The 9,109-nt window shown below is 38.4% G+C and overlaps 1 protein-coding gene across 8 annotated transcripts in view; it reads right to left on the bottom strand.

The window, feature by feature from the left end:
- pdzd2 (PDZ domain containing 2) overlaps nucleotides 1-3,946 on the bottom strand; it is an 85,823-nt gene extending 81,877 nt beyond the window's left edge. For 7 of the 8 annotated variants that reach the window (XM_061896771.1, XM_061896780.1, XM_061896761.1 and 4 more), the window contains exon 1: nucleotides 3,335-3,555. The gene's annotated coding sequence lies outside the window, so the exon portion shown is untranslated. Of the gene's footprint in view, nucleotides 1-3,334; nucleotides 3,556-3,684 lie in introns of those variants that run through there. The other variant, XM_061896753.1, reaches the window with a different exon arrangement.
- Between the last annotated feature and the right edge of the window lie 5,163 nt (nucleotides 3,947-9,109).

Here is a 9,109-nt window from a genome sequence, read left to right as displayed (position 1 = left end):
CACTATGGAATGGACTCTCACACTATTATGTTAGATTCACTATGGACTGGAATCTCTAACTATTATGCATGATCCACTATGGACTGGACTCTCACACTATTATGTTAGATCCGCCATGGACTGGACTCTCACTCTATTATGCTAGATCCACTATGAACTGGACTCTCACACTATTATGTTAGATCCACTATGGACTGGACTTTCACAATATTATGTTAGATCTACTATGGACTGAACTCTCACACTATTATGCTAGATCCACTATGGACTGGACTCTCTCACTATTATGTTAGATCCACCATGGACTGGACTCTCACAATATTATGCTTGATCCACTATAGACTGAATTCTCACACTATTATGTTAGATCCACTATGGACTGGACTCTCACACTATTATGTTAGATCCACTATGGACTGGACTCTCACACTTTTATGTTAGATCCACTATGGACTGGACTCTCACACTATTGTGTTAGATCCACTATGGACTGGACTCTTGAAATATTATGCTTGATCCACTATGGACTGGACTCTCTCACTATTATGTTAGATCCACAATGGACTGGACTCTCACACTATTATGTTAGATTCACTATGGACTGGACTCTCTCACTATTATGCATGATTCACTATGGACTGGACTCTCTCACTATTATGTTAGATCCACCATGGACTGGACTCTCACAATATTATGCTTGAGCCACTATGGACTGGACTTTCACAATATTATGTTAGATCCAGTATGGACTGAACTCTCACACTATTATGTTAGATCCACTATGGACTGGACTCTCACACTATTATGTTAGAACCACTACGGACTGGACTCTCACACTATTATGCATGATCCACTATGGACTGGACTCTCACACTTGTATGTTAGATCCACTATGTACTGGACTCTCTCACTATTATGCATGATTCATTATGTACTGGACTCTCTCACTATTATGCATGATTCATTATGGACTGGACTCTCACACTATTATGTTAGATCCACTATGGACTGGACTCTCACACTATTATGTGAAATCTACTATGGACAGGACTCTCTCACTATTATACTAGATCCACTATGGACTGGACTTTCACAATATTATGTTAGATCCACTATGGACTGAACTCTCACACTATTATGTTAGATCCACTATGGACTGGACTCTCTCACTATTATGTTAGATCCGCCATGGACTGGACTCTCACAATATTATGCTAGATCCACTATGGACTGGACGCTCACACTATTATGTTAGATCCACTATGGACTGGACACTAACTATTATGCATGATCCACTATGGACTGGACTCTCACACTATTATGTTAGATCCGCCACGGACTGGACTCTCACTCTATAATGCTAGATCCACTATGGACTGGACTCTCGCACTATTATGTTAGATTCACTATGGACTGGACTCTCTCACTATTATGCATGATCCGCTATGGACTGGACTCTCTCACTATTATGTTAGATCCACTATGGACTGGACTCTTGAAATATTATGCTTGATCCACTATGGACTGGACTCTCTCACTATTATGTTACATCCACAATGGACTGGACTCTCACACTATTATGTTAGATCCACCATGGACTGGACTCTCACAATATTATGCTTGATCCACTATGGACTGGACTCTCACAATATTATATTAGATCCACTATGGACTGGACTCTCACACTTTTATGTTAGATCCACTATGGACCGGACTTTCACAATATTATGTTAGATCCACTATGGACTGAACTCTCACACTATTATGTTAGATCCACTATGGACTGGACTCTCTCACTATTATGTTAGAACCACTATGGACTGGACTCTTGAAATATTATGCTTGATCCACTATGGACTGGACTCTCTCACTATTATGTTACATCCACAATGGACTGGACTCTCACAATATTATGTTAGATCCACCATGGACTGGACTCTCACAATATTATGCTTGATCCACTATGGACTGGACTCTCACAATATTATATTAGATCCACTATGGACTGGACTCTCACACTTTTATGTTAGATCCACTATGGACTGGACTTTCACACTATTATGTTAGATCCACTATGGACTGGACTTTCACAATATTATGTTAGATCCACTATGGACTGAACTCTCACACTATTATGTTAGATCCACTATGGACTGGACTCTCACACTATTATGTTAGATCCACTATGGACTGGACTCTCACACTATTATGTTAGATCCACCATGGACTGGACTCTCACACTATTATGTTAGATCAACTATGGACTGGACTCTCACACTATTATGTGAACTCCACTATGGACTGGACTCTCTCACTATTATACTAGATCCACTATGGACTGGACTCTCACACTATTATGTTAGATCCACTATGTACTGGACTCTCACACTATTATGTTAGATCCACTATGCACTGGACTCTCACACTTTTATGTTAGATACACTACGGACTGGACTCTCACACTATTATGTTAGATCCACTATGGACTGGACTCTCACACTATTATGCTAGATCCACTATGGACTGGACTCTCACACTATTATGTTAGATCCACTATGGACTGAACTTTCACAAATATTATGTTAGATCTACTATGGACTGGACTTTCTCACTATTATGTTAGATCCACTATGGACTGGACTCTCACACTATTATGTTAGATCCTCTATGGACTGGACTTTCCTACTATTATGTTAGATCCACTATGGACTGAACTTTCACATTATTATGTTAGATCTACTATGGACTGGACTTTCTCATTATTATGTTAGATCCACTATGGACTGGACTCTCTCACTATTATGTGTGATCCACTATGGACTTGACTCTCTCACTATTATGTTAGATCCACTATGGACTTGACTCTCTCACTATTATGTTAGGTCCACCCTGGACTAGACTCTCACAATATTATGCTTGATCCACTATGGACTGGACTCTCACACTATTATGTTAGATCCACTATGGACTGGACTCTCTCACTATTATGTGTGATCCACTATGGACTTGACTCTCTCACTATTATGTTAGGTCCATCCTGGACTAGACTCTCACAATATTATGCTTGATCCACTATGGACTGGACTCTCACTATTATGTTAGATCCACTATGGACTGGACTTTCACACTTTTATGTTAGATCCACTATGGACTGGACTAATCAAGTCAAGCAAGATTGAAGATGCATGAGAAAAAACAGTCATGATCTGAAACACAGTGTAAGTGTGTCTGTGCGCATGTATGTATTTATGTATGTTCCAAAGACAATACAAATAAATAAAACATCTCGACTTACTTTAGGGACAAGCGGTAGAAAAAGGATGGATGGACTTACTTTAGTCTGCATGGCGATCGACCCTGGCGCTGACGCTGCGTCCCACTTCAAAAAGGCAAGTGAAGAAGGTCCATGTTGCAATAGAAGAAAAAAAACATTTAAATCACACCAATGGCTTTTATAACGTCGTGTTTGTTGGCGTCGACGGCATTTGTGCGAAGAAGAATGTTAGATAAAAAAAAAAAGGCAACATTTGTCAGCCGCGGCAGGCGGAGCCAAAACATCCACGACGACGACTCCGCCTCCATTCTCCTCTCCCGACCCCCCAAAAATACGTTGGACATTCACTTTTTTTTTTAAATTCAACATGAACGTTTGTAAACTTTTCATTCGTCGACCTAATTTCTTACCTTTTCTTTTCCACCGTGTCGTGTTGTTGTAGAAATGTTGACTTCTTTAATGGCAAATCTACGGTAGCCGAGGGGGAGGGGGGGACCACAACATTGGACAAAGAGATGTACAAAATTCGGTCAAATAAACTTTTACAATTCAGAAACAGCTTCTCGTGTTTCAGTGGTTAGAGTATGTTATTCTCATTGAATATAATTTTCTTTTCAAACTATACTTTTCCCCCCTATAAGTCGGCCCGCGGTCTTGTCTTTAAATAGCAACTTCCGGTTCCGGTTTGGAATATAAAAAACATCTGTTCTACTGATTTATGGTCGCAGGGCTTATTATATAAAATATACAATGATACATTTTTTTACATGTATTATAACATGTAAATATAACAATTTCACATGTTATCGCTTTTCGACACCGAAAAAGAAGATTTAATATTTAGTATTTTAAAATTACATATAAAAATGGATGAAATAAACAGTCATTTAATTTTCGTAAATGAAAACTAATATGGTGTATTTTAAAATTACATAAAAAAATGGATGAAATAAACAGTCATTTAATTTTCGTCCGCGGAGATTAAAAGCGGTTATTCATCCTCTTCTTAAAAGACCTAACCTCGATCCTGACCTCATGGTAAACTACCGACCGGTGTCTCATCTTCCCTTTATTTCAAAAATCCTCGAAAAAATTGTTGCGGAGCAGTTAAATGAACACTTAGCGTCTAACAATCTATGTGAAACCTTTCAATCCGGTTTCAGGGCAAATCACTCCACGGAGACAGCCCTCGCAAAAATGACTAATGATCTATTGCCAACGATGGATTCTGATGCATCATCTATGTTGCTGCTCCTCGATCTTAGCGCTGCTTTCGATACCGTCGATCATAATATTTTATTAGAACGTATCAAAACACGAATTGGTATGTCAGACTTAGCCCTGTCTTGGTTTAACTCTTATCTTACTGATAGGATGCAGTGTGTCTCCCATAACAGTGTGACCTCGGACTACGTTAAGGTGACATGTGGAGTTCCCCAGGGTTCGGTCCTTGGCCCTGCACTCTTCAGCATCTACATGCTGCCGCTAGGTGACATCATACGCAAATACGGTGTTAGCTTTCACTGTTATGCTGATGACACCCAACTCTACATGCCCCTAAAGCTGACCAACACGCCGGATTGTAGTCAGCTGGAGGCGTGTCTAAATGAAATTAAACAATGGATGTCCGCTAACTTTTTGCAACTCAGCGCCAAAAAAACGGAAATGCTGATTATCGGTCCTGCTTGACACCGAACTCTATTTAATAATACAACTCCAACATTTGACAACCACACAATTAAACAAGGCGACACGGTAAAGAATCTGGGTATTATCTTCGACCCAACTCTCTCCTTTGAGGCACACATTAAAAGCGTTACTAAAACGGCCTTCTTTCATCTCCGTAATATCGCTAAAATTCGCTCCATTCTGTCCACTAAAGACGCTGAGATCATTATCCATGCGTTTGTTACGTCTCGCCTCGATTACTGTAACGTATTATTTTCGGGTCTCCCCATGTCTAGCATTAAAAGATTACAGTTGGTACAAAATGCGGCTGCTAGACTTTTGACAAGAAGAAGAAAGTTTGATCACATTACGCCTGTACTGGCTCACCTGCACTGGCTTCCTGTGCACTTAAGATGTGACTTTAAGGTTTTACTACTTACGTATAAAATACTACACGGTCTAGCTCCAGCCTATCTTGCCGATTGTATTGCACCATATGTCCCGGCAAGAAATCTGCGTTCAAAGGACTCCGGCTTATTAGTAATTCCCAAAGCCCAAAAAAAGTCTGCGGGCTATAGAGCGTTTTCCGTTCGGGCTCCAGTACTCTGGAATGCCCTCCCGGTAACAGTTCGAGATGCCACCTCAGTAGAAGCATTTAAGTCTCACCTTAAAACTCATTTGTATACTCTAGCCTTTAAATAGACTCCCTTTTTAGACCAGTTGATCTGCCGTTTCTTTTCTTTTTCTTCTATGTCCCACTCTCCCTTGTGGAGGGGGTCCGGTCCGATCCGGTGGCCATGTACTGCTTGCCTGTGTATCGGCTGGGGACATCTCTGCGCTGCTGATCCGCCTCCGCTTGGGATGGTTTCCTGCTGGCTCCGCTGTGAACGGGACTCTCGCTGCTGTGTTGGATCCGCTTTGGACTGGACTCTCGCAACTGTGTTGGATCCATTATAGATTGAACTTTCACAGTATCATGTTAGACCCGCTCGACATCCATTGCTTTCCTCCTCTCCAAGGTTCTCATAGTCATCATTGTCACCGACGTCCCACTGGGTGTGAGTTTTCCTTGCCCTTATGTGGGCCTACCGAGGATGTCGAAAGTGGTTTGTGCAGCCCTTTGAGACACTAGTGATTTAGGGCTATATAAGTAAACATTGATTGATTGATTGATTATTTCATATAAAAAAAAATCCACACAATATATTTTTTTAAACAAAGCGTTTGTATTTGTTTGGTGTCGAAAAGCAATAACAACAACTGAAAACGTTTTTCATTTTCATGTCATCTTTCATAAACCAAAATTAAAATACCCAACAACAACAAAAACAACCAAAACGGATGTTGTTCCACATTTTGACACTGGAAAGTCTTATTTTCAAAGTAAAAGCGGGTATACTGTTGCGTCTTGAAGTCTAATATGTACTTATAGCAGAGTCATTTTCACTGAGGGCCACATTGCAGTTATGTTTGGCCCCAGAGGGCCGTTTCTAACAGTCCATACTATTATTACAAAATACGTTAATGCATTTTATTAGTGCTTTATCGTCGTGTTGTTGTAGAAATGTTGACTTCTTCATGGCAAATCTACGGTAGCAGAGAGGGAGAAAAACACTACAAAACATTGGACACACAAAACATACAAAATACTGTCAAATAAACTTTTACAAGATGGAAACAGCTTCTCATGTTTCAGTGGTTAGAGTATGTTTTACTCATTATATGTTCTTTTTTCTCTCATACTATATTTTCCCCCCTTCAACTCAGCCCAGTCTTTAAATAGCAATTTCCACTTCCGGTGTGGGAATATGCAAAACATCTGTCCTGCTGACTGGTCATTTTTCCATCCATCCATTTTCTACCGCGTATTCCCTTTGGGGCGGCAGGGGGCGCTGGTGCCTATCTCAGCTACAATTAGGCGGAAGGCGGGGTACACCCTGGACAAGTCGCCAACCTCATCGCAGGGCTACTGGTAATTTTATTATATAAAATGATGTATTTTTGGTATATGTATTATAACATGTAAATCTAATATTTACATATTATTGCTCTTCGACACCGACACCATTTTGTATTAAAAAATCTGATTCAAAATGAATGGATAAACAGTTATTTAATTATTATTATTTTTTAAAACCTTTATTTATGAAGTTCAACATTAACAAACATATGTACACCATTTTAATTTTTAGTTGTTTTAATTTTTAGGTCTTTTTGAGACGTCCGCAAAGGTAATGATTTTATTTTATTGTTTTTATTTTTTATTGAACAACAAACAAGGCACTTTCAACAAATAGGAAAAAAAACAAAAGCAAATATTAAAAATTATTAAAAATAAATGAATTAAAATTAAAAGGGCTACCAAAAGCACTTTAAATGTTTTTAATAAGGATATCAATTTAAGCGCTTTTGTACTCTTAATCATTCTCCAAGATGTGATTGATAATCGTAACTCATTAAGCCAATTAGAAAATGTAGGCCTTACTTTCATAAATTGACATTTATGTAGAAAACATTTTTGCCTGGAGCATAATAATGTTGACAAACATTTTTATGTCACAGTCGTTTATACAAATACCAAATTTCATCTCTTCTAATCAATAGAGAAACGGTCATTTAATTCGGATTTAAGGGGGAAACGTTTCTTTTATTTCATGTAAAAAAAAAATCCAAATAATGTCTTTTTTTGAAGCAAAGTGTTTGTATTTGTTTGGTGTGGAAGAGCAAGTAAAACAACTTCAAACGCCTTTATGTTGTTGTTATATTTCATACAACAAAATTAAAATACCCAGCAACAGAAAAAAAAACACACCAAACGGATGTTGTTTCACATTTTGACAGCGGAAAGTTTCATTTTCAAAATAAAAGCGGGGATACTCTTGAATCTTGAAGTCTATTATGCTCTTATAGTAGAGGTATCAAAGTCGTTTTCACTGAGGGCCACATCGCAGTTATGCTTGGCCGCAGAGGGCCGCTTCTAACAGTGAATACTATTTTTACAAATATTGTTAATGCATTTTATTAGTGGATTTAAAAAAAAATAAAAATAAATAAAAATTATACGGTAATTTGTAATTATTTTACCTCTAAATGTAGTGTATATTACTGTAAATGGAAAAGCAGTACTGCTGTTTTTATGGTGGGAAAAAAAGGCAGCTCAGTTGCCAGAATGTTACTGTAAAATTTACATTTGTTTTTTTTGTACTGTAAATTAAAAAAAAACTTGCAATTTTTCATTAACATTTTGGCTGCCAGTTTTTTTTTGTTTTTTTTTTAACTGCAAATCAACAAATGTAGATTTTTTTTGTGTGTGGTACAGTAAATGCCAAAACGGAACCACAGTTTATTACAGTAAAATAATTACAGTTTGTTTTTTTTTCATTTAGAGCAGGGGTGTCAAACTCAAATACAGAGTGGGCCAACATTTTAAACTGAACAAAGCCCGGTTGAACAAATTAATCTTTTGATAGGGACCCAAACAAGTTTTGCATTGAATATTGAACAAGCGAGACTTATATAACTTTATAGTAACATGCAAAATCGAGTTTCATACAATACTAATAATTTAAAAATAGCAATGGCATATCAAATCAAATTTAAATAGAAATTGAATGCCTCTTTTCTATTTGTAGCCTTCTCAGGTAAATATCAAAATAAACTTTTGGCTAATAATATATATTTATATTGTAGCGTCCAGGAAGAGGTAGTGCTGCAAGGGTTTCTGTGTATTTGTTCTGTTGTGTTTATGTTGTGTTACAGTGCGGATGTTCTCCCGAAATTTGCTTGTCATTCTTGTTTAGTGTTGGTTCACAGTGGGGCGCATATTTGTAACAGTCTTAAATTTGTTTAAACGGCCACCCTCAGTGTGACCTGTATAGCTGTTGACTAAGCTTGCATTGCATTAGCGTGTGTGTGTGTGTGTGTGTAAAAGCCACATATATCATGTGACTAGGCCGGCACGCTGTTTCTACGTAGGAAAAGCGGACGTGACGAAAGGTTTTAGAGGACGCTTGAGGCAGTGCCAATATTGTTGTCCAGGTGGGAATCGGGAAAAATTTGGGAGAATGGTTGCCCCCTGTGATTTTTGTGAGGGGCACCGAAATTTGGGAGTCTCCTTGGAAAATCGGGGGGGTTGGCAAGTATGAGTATTAGCGGTGAATGCGGTGT

This window comes from Nerophis ophidion, linkage group LG01 (genome assembly GCF_033978795.1).
Source record: "Nerophis ophidion isolate RoL-2023_Sa linkage group LG01, RoL_Noph_v1.0, whole genome shotgun sequence".
Lineage (NCBI taxonomy): Eukaryota > Metazoa > Chordata > Actinopteri > Syngnathiformes > Syngnathidae > Nerophis > Nerophis ophidion.
This window is presented reverse-complemented; position numbering and strand designations above follow the sequence as displayed.